This window comes from Protomyctophum parallelum, assembly GCF_964188405.1.
Source record: "Protomyctophum parallelum genome assembly, chromosome: 11".
NCBI lineage: Eukaryota > Metazoa > Chordata > Actinopteri > Myctophiformes > Myctophidae > Protomyctophum > Protomyctophum parallelum.
Genome location: NC_139707.1, coordinates 12,437,817 through 12,459,454, shown reverse-complemented (window position 1 = coordinate 12,459,454; position 21,638 = coordinate 12,437,817). Strand labels below are relative to the sequence as shown.

Below are 21,638 nucleotides of genomic sequence, written 5' to 3'. Positions count from 1 at the left end.
AAGTTACCACCAACGATGATGCCTTCGCTAAAAGGTAATTTTATTGTATTCAAAAATGCCCTAATATGACATATGACATGTCTAGTATGGCGATCCCTATATTTGGCCCGAGTCGACCTAGTGCTGATATCAGATATATGTGGTAGAACCATAGATAGATCTAGCCTCGATACCCAGGCTTTCATTTCGTCTGCGCGAAAGATGAAAGCCTGGAAAAAGCCGTGGGCTGAACCAGTCTAAAAGTGGGAGTCAACCCTTCTGGGTGGGCGTCGCTCTAAATGATGTGACGTAGCGCTGCACTAGGGGGGAGAGGAGGGGCCGGGGGTGACGGACAGATCAATGAGATCCAATCAGGGTGCGCGCATTTCTGAGGCGCGACCCGCCCCTCTAGACCAGAAATGTCTCTGCTTAGGTCAGGCTATAGATAGATCTAACTCAGGGGTTTTCAACCGGTGGTCCGCGGCCCCCTGGTGGTCCGCGGAGGTACTGCTGGTGGTCCGCAGCCAGGCATTCAGAAAAGTTATATTTTTGCCTTTTTTTTCTTTACTTTTTTTTACCTTTCTAATATATAATATAAACCTTATTTGCACTCTTTTTACTTGTTTGTAAATAATAATAATAATAACTTAAGTCGAATCTAACATTTCAAAAAGTCAAGTGCTCAAGGTGTCAAATAAACCAAAAGAAAAGTTGACGGAGTCATCAGCTGCCAGCGGAACAACCATCCTGCTCTTCCACCCAACACATGCAAGACGTTGAAGTGTGGCTCCACTGCCCACGTTGCGTTGTGTGACTGCATTAAAATTGCCCCGGTTCGCCGGTTCGTTTTTTGACGCACACGACGGAGGCGCAACGCGCCCGGTGGAGCCCCGGTGTGAGCTTGTAGATTGGCTATTTTTGGTGCGTGACACCGTCGTACGATGATGTATACATTACGCTTTTAAAGTGACGGTACACAATGAACAGTTCCCTCTGTATGTTAGAAAGGTACTGTATAAGGCCCTAGTAAAATGTAGTGCAGGTTGTAGGTTGGGTTAAAATAAAGAGAAGATTATTAAAATAGAATAAGATAAAAATATATATTCTGTTTCTGTGTGTGTGTGTGTGTGTGTGTGTGTGTGTGTGTGTGTGTGTGTGTGTGCGTGGGGGGGGGGGGGGGGGGGGGGGGTTGTCAGAAACAAACCTACTGTGACTGTCAAATGCACCAAGTGTCAAATGTGTCTTCTGTGTTTGGGTGATGAACTGAAATGGATTATTATTTTGAGACTTATTTTGAGTCCTGCTTAGTACAAGTAAAAAACACTTTAGTAAAACTTTTGATAATAAAATACTTTGAAACATAGTTTTTTTTGTCCAGCTCATGAATGTAGCCTGTGATAGTGTGATTAGTGAGTAACAAGTAAGAAGAAAACAAAATCAATCTTAACCCATGGTGCATGAATGCCCCACCACTATTGTGTCGGGTGGGTCCATCGTAGATCTACGATGAACCCACCCGACAACAGTGGTGGTCCCCAGGCTGCTGCTGGTCAGAATGGTGGTCCCTGGGTCAAAACCAGTTGAAAACCCCTGATCTAACTGGCTCAGTCATCGTGACAGGCATAGTCGGAGAATATATAACAAGGGTCGGTACTACTAGTGATCGACGTGGCTAACAAAAAATTCTGATCAAATTAATATTTTGTGCCGTGTCTTTGTGCATGATCGCTACAAATAGATGCTTGTATAATTATATCACGATAAAATAATAGGCAACGTTAGAATGACACACCAATGAGTGATCGCGGGTAATGTACAAATGTATCAAAAATAACTTAAATGACATGTCACCAAGAATTCAACGTCTCATGATGAAGTTGCAGAGATATGATTTTGAGCTGGTATATACACCAGGAAAGCACCTGATACTTGCCGACGCGCTCTCACAGAGCACCCACAAGGAGGTGTGAGAGTACAACAGATGAAGATGTTCAATGCCATGTGAACATGGTTTCTGCTGCACTTCCAGTGTCAGATAAGAAGTCCATGGAGATAGCTGTTGAAACATCAAAAGACACAGAGCTGCAGCGTGTCATGTAGAACATGCAGAATGGATAGCCTGTAGTGTAGGTTCATGCCCACTGTTCTACCACGTCAGAGGTGAGCTCAGTGTTGTTGATGGACTGGTGCTGAAACAAAACAGAATTGTCACACAATTTAAGACAGGATATGCTACAGAGAATTCATGAAGGTCATGTCGGTGTCGAGAAATGTAAAAGGGCGAGAGACAGTGTACTGGCCTGGAATTAACAAAGACATTGAGAGAATGATCAGCAGATCAGCCAGAAACATAGAAACAAGCAAACCAAAGAGCCTATGGTGCTAGCGGATGTGCCAACAAAACCATGGCAGAAAGTAGGAATGGACTTGTTTCATCTGAAGGGGAAAGATTATCTTGTGGTCATTGACTACTATTCCAACTTCCCTGAAATGGCATTACTCTCAAACACATCATCAAGCTGTGTCATATCACATGTAAAATCCATATTTTCCAGACAAGGGATACCTAATGTGGCGTACCTTGTTTCAATAGCAAGGAGTGTCAGAGATTTGCAGAACAGTATGACTTCAAGCATGTGACATATAGTCCTCTAGTATGCACAGTCCAATGGGAAAGCTGAAAAGGGAGTCCACATTTTAAAGCAACTGCTGAAGAAAGCTGCTGATAGTGACTCAGACCCTTACCTAGCTTTAGGCTACTCACCTACTGTACAGAGCAAAAAACCACTTGAATGTGGACTGTCACCTGCTGAGCTGCTGAACAATAGAAAGCTTCGTACTACACTGCCATGCATCTCAAAGCCAAATAAACATCTGGAACTGAAACTGGAGCAGAAGATACTACAACAAAAGATGAAGCAGAAGTCATTCTATGACAGAGCAGCAAAACAGCTTCCACCACTGTCAAGCAATGACACTGTTAGGATTGAAGAGCCTGGTGGATGGAAAACAAAAGCCACTGTTCTTCAAGAAGTAGCTCCACGATCGTTCACTGTGAGGACAGAGGAAGGACAGATCTTCAGACGCAATCGCAGCAGTCTTCTTAAAACACCAGAGACTGTTGAGGAGCTCAGTGAAGCACAGTGAGTCTGAGTCCATCTCTCCACCTATCACAGATACACAAACACATACACAACCCACACCATCTACTCCTGTACTCCTGTACAAGTAAAGAGAAAGCATAAATCCTGACAGACTGATCTTGTGAAACAGACTGGTTTAAAAAAAATAACTTAACTGCATATAAAACAAAAAAGAACATTGTAAAATATTTCACAGAAATTTCACAGAAAGGGGGATGTGATGATCATAATCATTATCTATTATCTTTCCACAAGGTGTCAGTGTCTGTAGTGTCAGTTTTAGTAGTGAAATCCATATAAGGGCACACAGAGACAGGAAGTCAGATCAGATAGAGTTCATGTCTGTCTGCAATACTGTTGCGCTTTGAAGTATAAATGTCGGTGCACCTCACTAGCCAACACACAAGAGATGTTGAAATTGAATGAATTGAAACCAGCGCTCCCCAAAACAACAGGTTTGGACCCGTTTAGTTTAGTTTATTTGATCATCCTTCAGTTTCAAATACAATATTTAAAGACAATGAATATAAGCTGTTATGAAAACAAAACAAAACCAAAACATGAAGATGATCAAAAGGAGTAGGCAGAAGCTAAAAGCTTATAAATGCCTATCCTACTTACAACAGAACATAACAAAACAGAACTTACTAAACTAAACAGGTTTGGACCCGTGCCCCCATGCAGTCTCAATGTTGTTAAACAAATTGGTCTATAGTATAATTATACTAGCGCTGCATAGTACTACGCTGTACCATGGCTCTCCCTAGTGACCGGTTATGCTACGTGCACGCTCCAGCAGCAGCGCTAGTACGCATGTGTACAACAACCCTATGTGTGCACTGTTCGCCGGGTCCGTCCATTCCAAGTGAACAGACGTTTTGTATCTGAAGTTGAACCTGAACCATGTTCGTTTTGAGGTACAGTCTGTTCTTTTCAACCTGAATACACAAAGAATACAACCTAGATAGAGCTTTGAACAACCAGGGATTCACTCAAACTTCTTATTTCTCTCACACATCTGGCAACACTGTTCACAATCACAACAACAGTTGTGCACTTGTGCTAGCTCTCTGCTAATCTATAAATCCCTCGATCGCTGCTGTTTCTCTGCTAAAGTAAGTTATAGCCTACGGCTACTTTTGTATAGTAGCCTAAAACTAATGTAAGATCTGTTGAAATGCACAGTCACGTGACAGTGGTCGACACGCTAATTGTGTGGATTGTCGTTTTGTATCAGTTGTGTCAGACTTTAGTTTTACCGTTTGACCATATTTTGTAACGCAGATCAATGTCATGTTTACATAGACGTCTGAAAAGCCAGCGCAGACCACTGACTACATGTAGGCCTATGCTATGTCCTCAATTGATCATTATCAGGCAATGTTTGATAGTATCAACATTCAAAACGTGTAGTGTAGGCTATGTATCAAATTGATACATAGCCTACACTTATACACGTTTTGAATGCTCAGTCTGCTGAGCGTTGTACTGTAGCCTATGTACAATAGACAGCAAAGCAAAACATACCAGCACATCAGTAACAACAGTGGGCTCTATGCAGTATCATTGATCTATTGATTGAAATTATATTGAATTGTGTGGTTATTCTTGCATCCCGGAATATGCGAACATGCTGTCTTCATCAGTGTCACTAAACCCACAGATCTTAGATAGCAGTTTTGTTGTGTCAAAATAATATCCTAGGCCTACCACATTTTAGAGTAGACTAGCTTAAACCACTGAATTGTTCTTGTTCAAAAACACAAGCATGTCAGTCCACGTGCTTGTCCTATACAAAATAATGCTAAGGATTTAGTATTTTAATTTCACCTTTCACATTTCACATTTTTTACCTGGAGAGCAGAGTGGCTGTGATTAGATACACGGTTGAGATCGACACCTCCTTTTCCCCGCACACTGCTGTGGTGGCTATCTTTAGGGAACGTAGAACGGGCAACAACAGTTCAGAGGACACGGCCCATTCTGCTCCAGTAAGCGCTCAAACATGTCATTGATGGAATTCAATCTAGTCTTGCAGTGTTGGATGAGACGGTGGTCATTTTCAACTATGTCCCTCGACTGCTGCCTGGCCTTGAGCGCTGTTGTTGCCACGGTGCTGTGATTAAAATGGGAGACAAGCTGCAGCCCCAACAGCACTAGAGACAGCTGCCAATTTGAAGCTGTCATTGATGGTCAACTGGAGTGTGTGTGCAAAGCACCGATGCGACTCCCAATCCAGGTGACGAGTGTGTGCCAACACAATATTAGTTGCGTTGTCATTGACTTGACGCAGACATCAACTTTGTCGGCTATGCCCCAACTCTCAACTGCAGCCTTTAGGACATTGGACATATTTTCTGCAGACTGCAGTATGTCTCTCTGGCATTGCTCGTGTCTGTAGGATAGCACTCTTCATCTCCGAGTCTTCAAAATAGTGAGCGGTAATTGTCACTCTGTAGGGGGACTCTGTAGTCAAACCTATCCATGCGTCAGTGGTAAGTTTGTGGCTTTGGTCAGATTCTCACGGAGTGAGGCGGCCACCTGATAATAGGATCCCTCCCAGCAGGTTGTCATTGTTGAGCGACAGGGTACGGTATATTATTGTTCGACGAATGCCATCAGGGCACAGAAGCCAATAGCCTCGACAAAGCTAATTGGCAAGGTATCTTCAGCTATCATCTTTGCTGTCAACTGTGTGAGCCTTTCAGCCCAATGAGTGTCACAGCGGCGAGGCTGCACTGTAAAGTTGTCCATGCTGCTTTGGGTTTTCTTTGATGAAGGCTGTGGGTGTTTGCTATTGATGTGAGTTGACATCATCGATGTAGATGAGTGATATGCATACTTTTTGCTGCACAGTTTGCATTGTACACGTTTGTTGCTGTCAATCTTCACAAAAAAGTCCCACACAACACTATTTATTTACTTTGCTGTGGGCAAGCAGGAAGTAAATGGGAGGACTCTGAGGAGACATGCACTAGAGCAGCACAGACGCGCACAGCACAGACATGTTCACACAGTGACACACACACACACACACACACACACCCATAGCCTGTAGGCCTACAGTTCCCGCTCCCATTTTGAAAACAGTTACTTTATAACATTTTTGAACAAGCCATTACAAAATAATTATAAAAAAAAACATCGACTTACTTAATCGAAGTACTGAACCCTCGTCTGGTTGACAGACGGGTAGTGTGTGCCGGCTGGGTGGTGTGTGACAATCCGGTTGAAGTATACCTTGGTACGGCGGCGGCGGTCGACGGGCCCGGGAGAACAATAACACGACACGAGACAGTATCACGCTAAAAGGTTCACAAGTTTATTACACACATAGGCTACTGGAAATATATAGCTGGATCCTAATACCGTGACTATAAAGTATGCTACAGTTCAGTCAGTACACAATACATTATCAAGTACACTGTGCTCTCGCGATCAGATTACAACAGTGAGCACGAGTAGAAAATCGAGTTTTTTGACTTTTTTCAACATCCCTATCATTCAGGTTGCTGAATGATAACTAAACATTATTTTCTGTTGGTGATTTCCACAGAGCACCACAGGAGGAGATCTCACGCCATCAGGAGAGATGGCCTCCAAAAGATATTTAGCATGGTCAGAGGATCAGCGGGAGATTGACCAGGGACATGGACTGTTTGATGCAACGCTGCAACCCGTAGTAAAGCTGTACACGATGGGTATGTACCGTTTTATTTACAGCTAGTTAAACATGTGCTCCTCTGTGACTATCCTGTTGTACCTTGGATTCAAAAAGTGCTGAAATCTTTGCCACTGAGCTTATAGGGCCTGGCAACGTGACGCCAGAAAGGGGTGTGTGTGATATGGTAGCATTTGTGGAAATAAAAAAGCTTCATATAACTCTAATCTCTCAAGCCGATGGGTTCCCAGACCTAGTGCACCGCCTTCAGCACACCCCTGCTTGTAGATCTGCTATTTTCAACACGTGGCCCTGTCCTACGACTAGTATACATTTGGCTGTAAAACACGTGCCTGTTTCAGGTTACTTTCTGTGACTGCTTGACTGTCATAAGCGCGCTTTGGCATGGGGGGGGTCAGATTAACATGGAATAATATGGAATGAATTATGTACTGGCCATATATGGAGCGTGTTGAGTGTACAGGGTTTGATGAGGTAAGATCAACATATGGAATGTCAGAACAGGAAGGACGCATGTGGAAGGATCAACATATGGAATGTCAGAACAGGTCTGCTCCATATATGGAGATGTAAGGGTTTGAGGCCTCAAACCCTTACATCTCCATATATGGAGCAGATGTAGAGTTGCTGGCCGGCTTCATATATGCAGATATAGGTGATGATCCAGGCTTCTCCACGGTTATCCAGGGTTCAATGAGGTCAATGTTGTGATCTTCATATATTAATATGGCCATATATGGTGGCATGACTTGTACAAGGCGTGATGTCACATGGTCAGATCCATATATGGAGATCTAACAACAAGGTAGTCCATATTTCTGCATGAGGGTCTTGCAGGCTGTGGAACAGTTAAAATGAATGACCTTCAAGAGACTGTCTGGAGCAACATTCATTGTTGACATGAGTGTGACAAATCTATTGTTCTGAAGGTCCACCCCCAGTTCAGTGCATCCATACCATCTTCTGTTCCCATCTAGATCATGATCTGGTAGTATGCTCTACGACAGTGACATTTGGTAGCAGATTCAGTTGGTGGCAGACGTTCAGGTGTTACAGTTTATGAAGCTGAGACAACCTTCTTGCTGAAAGTGTTATATTGCAATGTTGCAAGCAAATATGTGCACTTTCCACCAAAGACGACAGACATTACTTGGCACCCAAGGTCATCGATCACCTCTGTGGTCTGGTTTGGGAGAGTGAATGTATTATTATAATAATAATTATTATTAGAGGGGGTTGCGTTAGCAACAAGCTAAGCTCGTTCCACGTTCGTTCCATGATCCATAAACGGCAGATCTACTAGGAGCATCCTAGTAGATCCGTTTATGGAACGAATGTTCGTTGCATGAAGGGCAGATCTGTGGGCGCGCAGCACATCGTGTCACAAACTCATTACTCACTCATTAGCTTTGTGTCATTTTCCTCCCTCCGCATTTAGACTGCTGCTCTCATTAGTTTTATTGTCCGTGGCCATGAACAGTGCTTAGTGGCGTTCTCTCCCGATGTTTGTTTGTTAGTTTGTTGTTGTGTTGTGCACGAGCAGTGTGACCACCGGTATCTGGACACTGATGTGACAGCCAGCCAGAGCAGCGAAGGTAACAGATATGGCATTTGAAAGAAAAAAAAAAAGAAATAACGGCTAATAGAAAGAGGCCGGAATTTATATACTACGCCATTCCCGGTGATTAATAGGGGCCCGGTAATTAAGAAGGCCAGCTCTGTTGTTGGCCTCAGGATGGAGGGGCTGCAGCACCTTCAGCTGAATGCTCACCTCCCTCCCCCCCCCCCCCCCCCCCCAGGATGCATATGGAGCGGTACAAACTATTTTATGCCTACTGCCATGATTCAAACTCTGTAATGCAAATACATAACAACCGTCTCCCCTAATGCATACTTTCCATACATACAAACATACTTGCATGTTTGCCCTGGTCTTGTGTGGTTTTGTCCACCTTTGTCCGGTACCTTTTAGTTTTATTTATGCGTCACATTATGCTGTTGTATCTCATCTACTAGCAACCGAGACGCTGATCACAGAGAGTGACAGAAAATACAATGTATTTATCTCTGCTGATGTTACCTCCCCTCTCCTCCTTCCAGATTTCGAGGAGGTTTCCCCTGAACAGCAGGAGAGGAGCCCAAGTCTGGTCCAAGTGAGACTAGAAGCTCCACTGATTAAAGAGGAACAGGAGACGCTATTTCAAAGACCAGAGGAACCTGTTGGGTCAATGTTGACATTACTAGCAGTGAAAAGTGAAGTTGATGAAGATATCTCTTCACACTGCCCTGAAGTTGAAGTTGAACTGGAATCTGACACTGAACTCACTGAAGATAGTGATGATTGGGGGGAGACAAGCGGATGTGTCCACACTGGAGAAAAACCATACCACTGTAAATATTGTGACAAGAGTTTCAGTCAGTCAAGTGATCTGAACAAACACCAGTGTATCCACACAGGTGAAAAACCTTTCCACTGTAAACATTGTGACAAGAGTTTCACTCAGTCAAGTGTTCTGAACAGACACCAGCATATCCACACAGGTGAAAAACCTTTCCACTGTAAACAATGTGACAAGAGTTTCACTCAGTCAAGTGATCTGAGCAGACACCAGTGTATCCACACAGGTGAAAAACCTTTCCACTGTAAACATTGTGACAAGAGTTTCATTCGGTCAAGTGATCTGAACAAACACCAGCGTGTCCACACAGGTGAAAAACCTTTCCACTGTAAACATTGTGACAAGTGTTTCACTCTGTCAGGTGATCTGAACAGACACCAGCGTATCCACACAGGTGAAAAACCTTTCCACTGTAAACATTGTGACAAGAGTTTCATTGATCCAAGTGATCTGAACAAACACCAGCGTCTCCACACTGGAGAAAAACCTTTTCAGTGTAAACATTGTGACATGAGTTTCAGTGTTTCAAGTAATCTGTACAGACACCAGCGTTTCCACACTGGAGAAAAACCTTATCATTGTAAACATTGTGACAAGAGTTTCACTCAGTCAAGTGATCTGAACAGACACCAGAGTGTCCACACTGGAGAAAAACCTTTTCAATGTAAACATTGTGACAAGAGTTTCACTCAGTCAAGTGTTCTGAACAGACACCAGCATATCCACACAGGTGAAAAACCTTTCCACTGTAAACAATGTGACAAGAGTTTCACCGATCCAAGAATTCTGAAGAAACACCAGTTTCTCCATACTGGAGAAAAACCTTTTCAGTGTAAACATTGTGACATGAGTTTCAGATATTCAAGTAATCTGAGAACACACCAGCGTATTCACACTGGAGAAAAACCTTTTCATTGTAAACATTGTGACAAGAGTTTCAATCATTCAAGTAATCTGAAGAAGCACCAGCTTGTCCACACTAGGGATGTAGCTGGATACAGACAAAATCCGATTTATTGAGTACCCGTTATCGATAAGCTTTGGGCTTATCAAGCCTGTTATGGAGCATAGTGGCCCATGACATATGAAATATTACACGAGAGGGTGTGGGTTAACGTGATTATTGCCACGACAGTGATGCGGTCAGGAACGAGACGAAGTCGAGTTCCGCAAGCATCACTGCATTTATACAACAGTTACCAACAAAACAAAACACATCAACAGGAATTCATATTGTAATAAAAATGTTTCGACCTTTGTTTCCCTGTAAATACAAGAATTCATTTGACTAGACATAAAATAGTAACCTGACTCTGCCAGATGGGGGCGGTATTGGGTAACCATGTTCCCCAAGACAGCATCCATCTGAGATTGCTCAGGGGATTGAGCTAACACCGAACCGCTCCGGTTCGAACCAATCAGCATGAGCTAAGGCTAAGGGCGGGATATGTGCGAAACCGGATGTGACGCTATATAGACACGTCAATATGATTGGTTGTGTTTGCACGCCCACACGGTGATAGACGGTCCCATCCAATCATCTACCAAGTATCTTGAAAAAAAGGAACAGCCCCGTCTATCGAATTTGCTCCCGAGATCCCAGATCCCAATAAGCTGTGAAACAAACTTGTGTTACAAGCTTCTTGGATCTGGCAGCGTCAGGTTAATAAAATAGTCCCTGTTGATTCAAAGTAGCTGCGCTCTGAGGCTCTGTCTAATCAACACAGCTGAGCTGTCAAAGCCGGCCCAGTGGTGGGAGGAATGCAATTTAACTATGCGTCGTCGTATGACCGTGTCGCATTTCCCAAATAACTGATGTACAAGCTTACAACTCGTCGCGATGGCGAGCGGCGAGTGGCGAGCACTGAAGACGCATTGTGAACTTGTAGATCGGCTATTTTCGTTGAGCGATACCGCTGTAGCACAACGTATAAAATACACTGGACTGTTACCACATGACAATATTGTAAATAAATTAAGTAACTATTTACTAACAGTACATATAGTAACACGGCAGGCTACTTATTCAGTAAGAGAGTTACAATTGAAATAAAGCACATTTTTAAACAGTTATTCCTTTTATTATATGATTTTAAGCAATGCCATTTAGGTTACAATGCACCATTCTTTTTTTCTTTATTTTTTTAACATGACATTTACAAGGCGTATAGGCTTACCATAGGCTTACCATAATCACCTATTTATAGATGTTAAATTGCACACTCCCATTAAAGGCACAGTTGGTGAAAGCAGCGGTGCTGTCCATTAAATCCATGCTGGATCTCTGTCGTTTAGCAGGTGAGGCAGTTTCCCCCACCTAGCGCATTGTTCCACCGCTTTCTATTATCGAGAGAAGGTGCCCAGTAGCTGTGTAAAGAACTCTCTGACTTGTGTCCACTAACGGACATTATTTCTCTGGCTTCCAGCCCAGACTCAGCCAGTTTCTGAATGGTTGTGCTTCTGATGCTGTGATTTGTGTAAATCATGGATGTGCCTGCTTGCTCGCAGATACGTTTTAGCATGGAACCCAGGTGATTTATACCCACTGGCTCCAATGAGTAGCACACATCACCTAACTGTTCTGCTCTCTTTGGATGGAGATGAAACGCCTTAGCCTCTTTGGGCATTTTAGATAGGTATTTTTCAAATGATGCAACTGGACACAATGGATTCCCAGGGTCTTCAAACATACAGCCTCTTCTGCTTTGACGATCCCTTTCATAATGTTGCTTGTGGTTCTTTGTTTCTTCATTGAAGGCGAGTGTCACATATTTCGTGCCGTTTGATCATGTTTTCAGCTTAGCTATTTGATGAACCTACCTGTTGTACCTCGTTTGATAATGAATGAATGTGGTAGAAGATTCCGAAGACCCTCCTTTACTCTCCTCCCGAAATGAAGTTGGATGTCAAACCACACTTTATTTATCAAGCACCGTGGTGTGTTTGTGTTAAGAGCCTCCGCTAATTGCAGGGCTATGTTCAGTTTTATCATGGCCTGCTCTCAGAGACTTTATCATTCCGTTACAGACATAGTTTGTCGCTGTGAATTCGTTGTCCTTCATAATACACCATGCCTGGCTAAGAGGAGGGTCGTTGATGAAACGGTTAATGCCAGCTCTCAACCCAACGTAGCTACTGAGGGAGTAGTGTTTAGTGTTTACCCTGGCCATTTCTAACCGAGCCATAAAACTCTGAGTATGCTTTTAATAGGCTATGCTCTTTTGTAACTCATTTCTGTAGATTATCCATACATCACACAATTCGGTATACACTATCTCTATAGTCATGTGATCAACATGGAGCGGCACCATTTCCCATCTTCCATCCTGATTGGCTAAGATTGGCTTCCAAAGCTCACACGATTGGTCCGTTTCGAAAAAACAATGCCACAAATCACAAACACAGTGCAATGTCCGTGAAAGTATACGCGCACATTTCCACTAGGCCGAGGACAACATGCCACAAAATTTCTCCCCAAATCAGCCTCACGGTTGTGCTATAACAATTCCTGTTTTTAGCTATAACTGCATCGATCTGTATACAACTTATGTATGCGCACTCCCTAGAGGCCATGGAAAAAAAATGTCCCTGCATCCCTCCACATCTGCCGGTTATAGCGCCACCATGAGGCCGATTTCTGTACATTGCTTAATATGTTAGTCGCACAGATTTCATCCAAATCTCACGCGAATCGGTCCACATAGTCATAGTCATGTGATCAAGACGAGTCTGTTGGATTTCTCAGATTCTACACTGATTGGCTTACACACTATCTCTACAGTATAGTCATGTGTTCAAGACAGATCTGTCCCATATATCATTCTCCATCCTAATTGGCTAACATTAGCTTTCAACGTTTGCAGGATTGGCCCGTTTTGAACAAAAAGCCTCAAATCATCCAATTGCCATCCAAGGCAAGAATAAATGGCACCCTTTTCACATTGGCCTATTATAGCGCCACAAGGAGGCCACAACCTGACCTGTGCCGATGGGCACTTTATCTAGTTGTTTATCAAATTGTCCCGGAAACACTTCATAGCCCAAGCAGTTGCCTTAGGTGCGATTCATACTCATATTTTAGAGCCGAATAAAATTCTGTTCGGCTCTGTAGAGCCTACAATGTGACGTCATTTGAGGTTCGGGGGGTGGGGGGGGGTACCGTCCTAAAGTCGGCTCTTCGGTGCTACTGAAAATTTCTGACGAGCCGAAATCATTTCCGAAACAGCGGTAAAATAGGAGTATGAATCGGCCCTTAGCTGTAGTGACTTCATTCCTAGACTTCTCCAAGTTTCGAGCTCTTCATTTGACAATGCAACTTATCTCTCGTTTGGTTTCGCGTTCTCCTTCTCTTCCTCTTCTTCTAACCATTCATCACAAGTAAGTCCACCCAATAAATACAAATTAACAATATAATCAATTTCTGAACGGAGTGCTGGATGTTTGAATGATAGATAGATAGATAGATCTTTATTTGTCATTGCAACGTGTACAACGAAATTAAAAGTGCCAACCAATCAGTGCATCATATCACAAAACATACTGTACAAGATAAAACAAAAACACATGACTTCTTGTTATTGCACAACCCCAGCAGCCCTAATGCACAAGCATGTCATTTTCAGCTGTGTACAGCTTTGTGTAGCTTTGTGTAGCTTTGTACAACAAACCCTTATTGTACTTAAGATAATAAATAGTAATAGAAGGTAATAGATAATAGATAATAGAAACTAAAAAGTGTCGCAGCAACAGATCATTTTTTAGCAGCATTTAGTGCAACTACCGCTGTGTGATAGAAACTGTTACTGAATCTGTTGGTCTTGGACTTGATCACTCTGTACCGTCTGCCTGATGGCAACAGTTCAAACAGTGAGTGAGCGGGGTGGGAAGTGTCTTTTATAATGTTCAGAGTTTTTTTATGACAGCGGTCTCTGTGTAGTTCTTCCAGTGTGGGGAGAGGGCAGCCAACGATCTTCTGTGCCGTATTTATGACCCCCTGGAGCTTTTTCCTCTGCGCCACTGTACAGCTGGTGTACCACACACATATGCAGTACGTTAGTATGCTCTCTATGGAGCACCGATAGAAGGACACCAGCAGTCTCTGTGTGATGTTGTTCCCCCTGAGCACCCTCAGGAAGTAGAGCCTCTGCTGGGCTTTCTTCAGCAGCTCAGAGGTGTTCGTGCTCCAGGTCAAGCCCTCCTCCATGTGGACTCCCAGAAACCGGCAAGAGGACACCCTCTCCACACAGTCCCCATTAATGAACAGGGGTGGAATGACTGTTTTCTTCCTCCTGTAGTCTATGACCAGCTCCTGGGTCTTGGATGTGTTCAAGAGCAGGTTGTTCTCTCTGCACCAGTCCGTCAGCTGCACCACCTCATCCCTGTAGGCTGACTCATCTCCCTTGGAGATGAGCCCTACTACTGTGGTGTCATCCGCGAACTTCACCATGGTGTTGCTGCGGTGGGCGGGGGTGCATTGGTGTGTGTAGAGGGTGTAGAGCAGCGGACTCAGCACACAGCCCTGTGGGGAGCCGGTACTGAGGCTGAGGGACGTAGACATGTGCTGTCCCACTCTCACCCTCTGACTGCGACCAGACAGGAAGCTTTTAATCCACATGCAGGTGTTGTGTGGAAAACCCAGTTCCCCCAGAACATCCACCAGTCTGTGGGGGAGGATGGTGTTGAAAGCAGAGCTAAAGTCCACAAAGAGCATCCGCGCGTAGCTCCCCTGCTGCTCCAGGTGGGACAGTGCAGCATGGAGGGCTGTGGCCACGGCGTCCTCTGTGGATCTATTTGCCCTGTAAGCGAACTGGTGGGGGTCAAAGCCACGGGGCAGGAGTGATGTGATGTGACCCCGGACCAGCTTCTCAAAGCACTTCATCACCACTGGTGTGAGTGCGACTGGCCGGTAGTCATTTAGACTGGAGATGTTGCGCTTCTTGGGCAGGGGGACTATGGTGGATGATTTCAGACAGAGTGGGACAGTGGACTGGGCGAGGGACTGGTTGAAGATCTTGGTGAAGACCCCAGCCAGCTGGTCCGCGCAGTCCTTCAGTACACGTCCAGTGACGCCGTCAGGACCTGCAGCCTTCCTCGGGTTGATGGCCCGCAGCGTGCGCCTCACCTCGTGCTCCTCCACTGTGAAGGTGAAGCTGCTGTGGACCGTGGGGTGTGACGTTGCTGCCTCCGGTGGCTCTGCCTCGAAGCGGGCAAAGAAGGTGTTTAGCTCCTCTGCCAACGAGACGTCACCCTCGACAGCTCCGACGGTAGTCCTGTAGTTGGTAAGCTGCTGGACTCCCTGCCACACCTGCCTGCTGTTGTTGCTGTCCAGATGGTCCTCGATCTTCCTCCTGTAGTCAGCCTTGGCCTCTCTGATGCCTCTCCTCAGGTTCGTTCGGGCTGCGCTGTAGTTAGCCCTACCCTCAGACCTGAAGGCGGTGTTCCTCTCCTTCAGCAGCCGCTGGACCTCCCGGGTCATCCAGGGCTTCTGGTTGGGGTAGACCCGGATGCGTTTGTCCACTGTGACATTGTCTGTGCAATTTTTTATATAGCACAGAACACTGTCTGTGAACACATTCAGGTCCTGGTGTTCAAAAACCTCCCAGTTGGTTCTGTCGAAGCAGTCCTGCAGCTGCTCAGAGGCATCCTCAGGCCAAGTTTTGACAGTTTTTGTGATGGTGGGGGCAGTTTTCCTTAGGGGGGCATATGCAGGAATTAAAAGCAGGGACATATGGTCAGACTTGCCCAGGTGCGGTAGTTGTTTTGCCCTGTAGCCAAGTTTGATGTTAGAGTAGACCTTGTCCAGAGTGTTAGCTCCTCTCGTAGCACATTTAACATGCTGGTGGAATTTGGGGAGTGCTGCTTTCAAATCCGCCTGGTTAAAGTCCCCCGCTACGATGTGTACAGCGTCAGGATGTCTGCTCATCTGGCTGCTAATGCTGCCATGTAACTGTCCGATAGCCAAGCTAGCATTAGCATCCGGTGGAATGTAAACAGCCGTCGTCATGACAACGGTAAACTCTCTCGGCAAGTAAAAGGGTCTGCATTTCACAGTCACATACTCCAGGTTCGGGCAGCAGTGACTATCTACAATCACTGTATTTGTACACCAGTTGTTATTGACGTACATACAGAGCCCCCCTCCTTTGCTCTTACCCGAGTTCTCCGTCCTGTCATGACGCTGTGCGGTGTAGCCTGTCAGCTCGATAGCAGAGTCCGGTATGAGTGAGTGAAGCCAAGTTTCCGTGATCAACATGATGCAACAGTCCTTCACGGTTTTATTCGCTGAAGTCTGTAGCCTCAATTCATCCATCTTGTTAGCGAGGGATCTGGCGTTTGTGATAAAAAGGCTGGGAAGCGGTGGTTTGAGCGGCTGCCTCCGTAGCCTGACTAGCGCGCCAGCTCTGCAGCCCCGCTTCTGCCTCCTCTCTCCGCGCCGCCTTCGCCTCCTCCCGGCGGGGATAGTAAACCATACCGAGCCGGGGCTCCTTGCGATGTCCGCCGGTGTGTTGTGCAAGCGGTGAAACTCGGCTGTAACATTCCGCTTGTGGCAAACTCCTATCCTAAGGAGATCCTGCCGGCTGTAGGTGTTGTACGCTTCACAAAAAGTACATAGAACAAACAACAAATACACAACAAGCCATACAAAGCACCGACCGGGAGAGCACTGAGCCGCAGCAACTGTGTGCGCAGCCATAGTGTCACCTGTCACCTATCACCTGATTAGAACTGCACGGACAGGAATGTCCCTCTAGTAGGACTAGGCTACGAGTGACGCAGGCGCACAGCTGTTGATATGGGTACTCTAATCAGGTGCGCACTCCGGTGCGGAGTGATTTATTAAATGTGATTAGGCCCAGGGCTAGGTGGTGAATGGTGCTGGTTTAACCCACGGCTAGAAGGCTGTTTCAACCAATCATATCGCCAGTTCAAACCCGGGTTCCCCCAGAGTTAGTGTCGAAGTGTCCTTGAGCAAGACACTGAACCCCGAATTGCTCCTGATGTGCAGGTTGGTGCTTTGCCCATATGGTTTCCTCCGCCATCGGTGTATGTATGTGTGTGTGTGTGTGTGTGTGAATGTAATGCACAAACGTAAAGCACCATGGATAAAGTTGCTATATAAATGCACCATTTACTATTTACACTAACTTTTTGAGGGTTGCTCCCTATACACAGGTTTAATGTTTGTGTTTAGGTCAATGTTTGTTTTAAAAACGCCATTGACAATGAAGAGAAATTTATGTTTGTTAGTCACTAACACAAACATTAAATCCCATTAACAATAAAGATAATTTAATGTTTGTTTTGACACAGTTTGTTTTACATCATTACATCACCTAATCAACTTGTATAACTATAATTGTGGCTAGCTGTTAGCATAAACCCCAGTTCCAGGTGTCACCATACGCGTTCACTATAAAAGACGGAGTTTGCACACTCACTACACACTCGAGTATCATTGGCACAAGCACACACTGTTTACCTTTCGTCAGAAGCTTTTACGTGACGGGAGCATCGCGGTACAAAGGCACAAATTAAGAAATTTGGATGGCAGAAGATCCACCAAGGACAGCTCTCCTGGAGTCTGACTTATGGAGGTTTGAAAATCCTCCTTTCAACTGCTTTACACTGTGATTATATTTTCAATCCCATAGCTGGAGCGATGGGGCGTTGCCATGGGAACCGGAGCGATGTTAAACGCTGCGGTGGGACTCAACCATTATATAGACGGAGTATACATTGGGGTCTGTACATACAGACGTATACATACGGACATGGGAAAGAAAGAATTAAGATGATAAGAGCGCCCCTCACTTTACACAGGTGTGATTTCTAAACCTCAATGAAAGTGAAACCGTGATAATAATTTTCGATCAACATCTGGCCCCACCCCTCAACACCCCAGACACCCTCAATAGAGGGTATGCACATGCATAAAGTGAACGGCAGATCTGTGTTGTTTAAAGTAATTTAATGCAATTAAATAGGACTTTTCTGTTTCTATGTCTGTTTCTATGTATGGGCTGTTCAAGGCCAGAAAGTAGGGGTGTTTTGCCACTCAGTAGGCATTCCCGCATAACCACATACCCTCTATTCCAACTTATGCACATCTGCTAAAACAAAACTTTACAGTAACCAGTATACTCCTAGTAGGCTACACAACTAATTGAATAATCGATTTGATTACGATTAATGGATTAATAGACGCAGCCCTACCTACGTCACACGTTTACAACAGGCTGTAAAGCAGAGGGGAGAAATCATGCTTCATACCAACTATCGTTGGTGTGTCACAAACTGTAAAGGGCAAGTTCCCCTCCGCTCCACAAGGAGACCCCACCATGGCTCAGGAAGGACTTGTGGCAGTGCCTCACTGCCTCCCTCACTTCCTCCCAATAAAGCAGGCCTGGATCATGCTCACTTGTCCTTTTGTCTTCAAACACATGCACAGCCCTCAGCCACCCTTGTTTGCTGTGTGCATGAACAGATGATTCCCTATGCGTCTTTGAACTTGTTTCAATGTAAGTCACCATGATGTGGGTTATATTTAAGACTGATGCATTTGATTTAAACTTATATTCTGATTTATATTATGAACTTATACTAGATATGTGGCTAATTATTATTTGAATATGCAATAGGAAATGTATAAATATGAACTAAAGGCCATACTTTATAATTTAATGTTTATGTAGAAAGATACTATAACTATTTTATTTCCTTTGTTTATTTATAGAACCATCAAGGCAATCATCATCAATGTCCATGTCAACAGTTGATCAATGTCAACCTTTATTATCCTAATAAAACTGGATAATACAAAAATGCTGATTCCTGGTGGTTTGTGGCTCCAGTTGAACTTTATAACCTAACACTAGCATTTGTATATTTATAAATCATGTTTCATACAACCAACCAACTCTGTATTTATAAATCATGCTTATACCAACTCTATCATTTGTCTATTTATAAATCATGCTTCATATAATTTGTGTATAAATCATGCTTCATACCAACTATCATTTGTGTATTTATAAATCATGCTTCATACCAACTATCTATCATTTGTGTATTTATAAATCATGCTTAGAACCAACATTTTTATTGTTCAGGAAAGGGCAGACTTATAGAAATAGAATGAATGATTTTAGACAGAATTATTATAAACTCTGTTCAATGTGCTCTAAACAAACATTAAAAGTCCATAGACTTTTGGCTGCCACATGACTAGAGCTATTGCTCAAAACCAAGAAAACAGGTTCAAATATTCAATAATTCCTGATAAGAGTGCAGTGAAATACATAATATAAAAATAAAATTAATTACTGTAGCAACGGCGTGAGACAGTTACATGAGCAGCTACGTACAATATGGTAACAGATGTAATGGTTTGTCCTGTAAAATCTGAATCAATAGATTGACCTAGTTACGTCAATCAATGGTCTGTTGTAGTGAGGATCATAAGTACGGCCTTCCCTCCTTTGATGTTTGACAGAATGATAAATAACATGACGAGATGAATGGAATAAAGTATTTCACTACTAGCAGCATACTAATGAAGCCTGGCTTATTTTACCCTGTTTTCCCTCCATTCTTTAAAATAAAAATATATGCATTTATTTCTTCACATTTTCCGGGATGTTACATGCATCCAAGTACTGACACCAGCCACTGTTTGTTTGTTTTTTTGTTTCTTTCTTTCTCAGTGACGTCATGTGACCACCGCGGCTCAGTGACGTCATGTTGTAGTTTTAGATATGTTGTGTGAGCGGTGACCACCGCGGCTCAGTGACGTCATGTTGTAGTTTTAGATGTGTTGTGTGAGCGGTGACCACCGCGGCTCAGTGACGTCATGCTGTAGTTTTAGATGTGTTGTGTGAGCGGTGACCACCGCGGCTCAGTGACGTCATGCTGTAGTTTTAGATGTGTTGTGTGAGCGGTGACCACCGAGGCTCAGTGACGTCATGTTGTAGTTTTAGATGTGTTGTGTGAACGGTGACCACCGCGGCTCAGTGACGTCATGTTGTAGTTTTAGATGTGTTGTGTGAGCGGTGACCACCGAGGCTCAGTGACGTCATGTTGTAGTTTTAGATGTGTTGTGTGAGCGGTGATCACCGCGGCTCAGTGACGTCATGTTGTAGTTTTCGGTGGCCACCTCGTCACAGAAAACTCGACTATGAATAGACCTTGTGAGGTGACCTCCGAAAAGGTTGTCACTTCTTAAAGGCCTATTCATAGTCCAGTTTCTTCATAGTCCAGGCGTGACGTTATGTTGTACTTTTCGGTCGTCACCTCTTCACAGAAAATTGGACTATATGAACAGGCCTTAGGTTTAGAAGGACATCATTGCTTATAATACCAAAAGACATAGATATTGAACAATGTGTGGACACTACTAGTAGGCTATAGAGTCTCTGGTATCTTCTAAATCCCGATTACCATTATACCTACCTGTACATGCAATAAAACAGAACACTATAAAGTCACTAAAGAAAAGTGATCCGAGCACTCAAAATTTATAAATGAGGAGATGGTGGATAAAAATAGATGTACTTTATTCATAAAAGTTAAAGGCCCCTGGCCTGATGAAGACTCTGTTGGAGTTGAAACACGTTGGCTTCTTTTAACTTGGAGTTGAAACATGTTGGCTTCTTTTAACTTTTATAAATAAAGTACATCTATTTTTATCTACCCTCTCCTCATCTTTATAGAAAACACGACGCCGCCTGTTCTGGGCGGAACATTCGCCAAGGATAGCCGAAATAACTTCAAGCTCACAACAGTCGCATATTGACTCTGTCCACCGATGACGGTAGGGGGGTTTAATTTACCTACAGCTAAGCCCCTCTCCAAACTGCTATGGTCCAATCACAGCAAAGCATAACATGGGTTTAAAAAAGAAATCCCACGCACATATTTTTCCAGTGTTGTTGTTGGATTTCGAAGAGATAGAATCATAGAACCAGTATGTAAAATCCATGATATTTACTTTGGAATGAATAGCCCGGCTGGAAAGTGTCCAAGTGGGAGTGTCTAAGTGGGAGAGGCCGGGTCTTAGCTATAGGTGAATTGTTTAATCCGCTGTTACCATCAACTCATTCACCGCCATTCACATTCACCAATAAATATTCTGTGACTACTTAGAAGGGCAAGTAAAATATGAAAAAGTGTGACATGAGGGCTATGTTAATGTTGGTTAAATATCCTTGGCAGTGAATTTGATTTGATTGTATTGTATTAGACGCAGTACTGTCAAAGTTACTCTAAACGAGTAAGTAATAGTATTACTTATTACTTTAAATGTATTACTTATTACTTACTTATTACTCACAACAGGAGTGTAACTAGTTACTTTACTAGTTAACTGGAAGTAATAATAATATATAACATAATATATACCACTAGACGTCATGCTGGGAAACAGAATCACGGTGTTGA

At 43.8% G+C, this 21,638-nt stretch overlaps 1 protein-coding gene across 1 annotated transcript in view; it reads left to right on the top strand.

The window, feature by feature from the left end:
- The window catches only part of LOC310867339 (protein EOLA1), a 388,860-nt gene that overhangs the window by 88,237 nt on the left and 278,985 nt on the right, over nt 1-21,638 (top strand). The window lies entirely within an intron of this gene.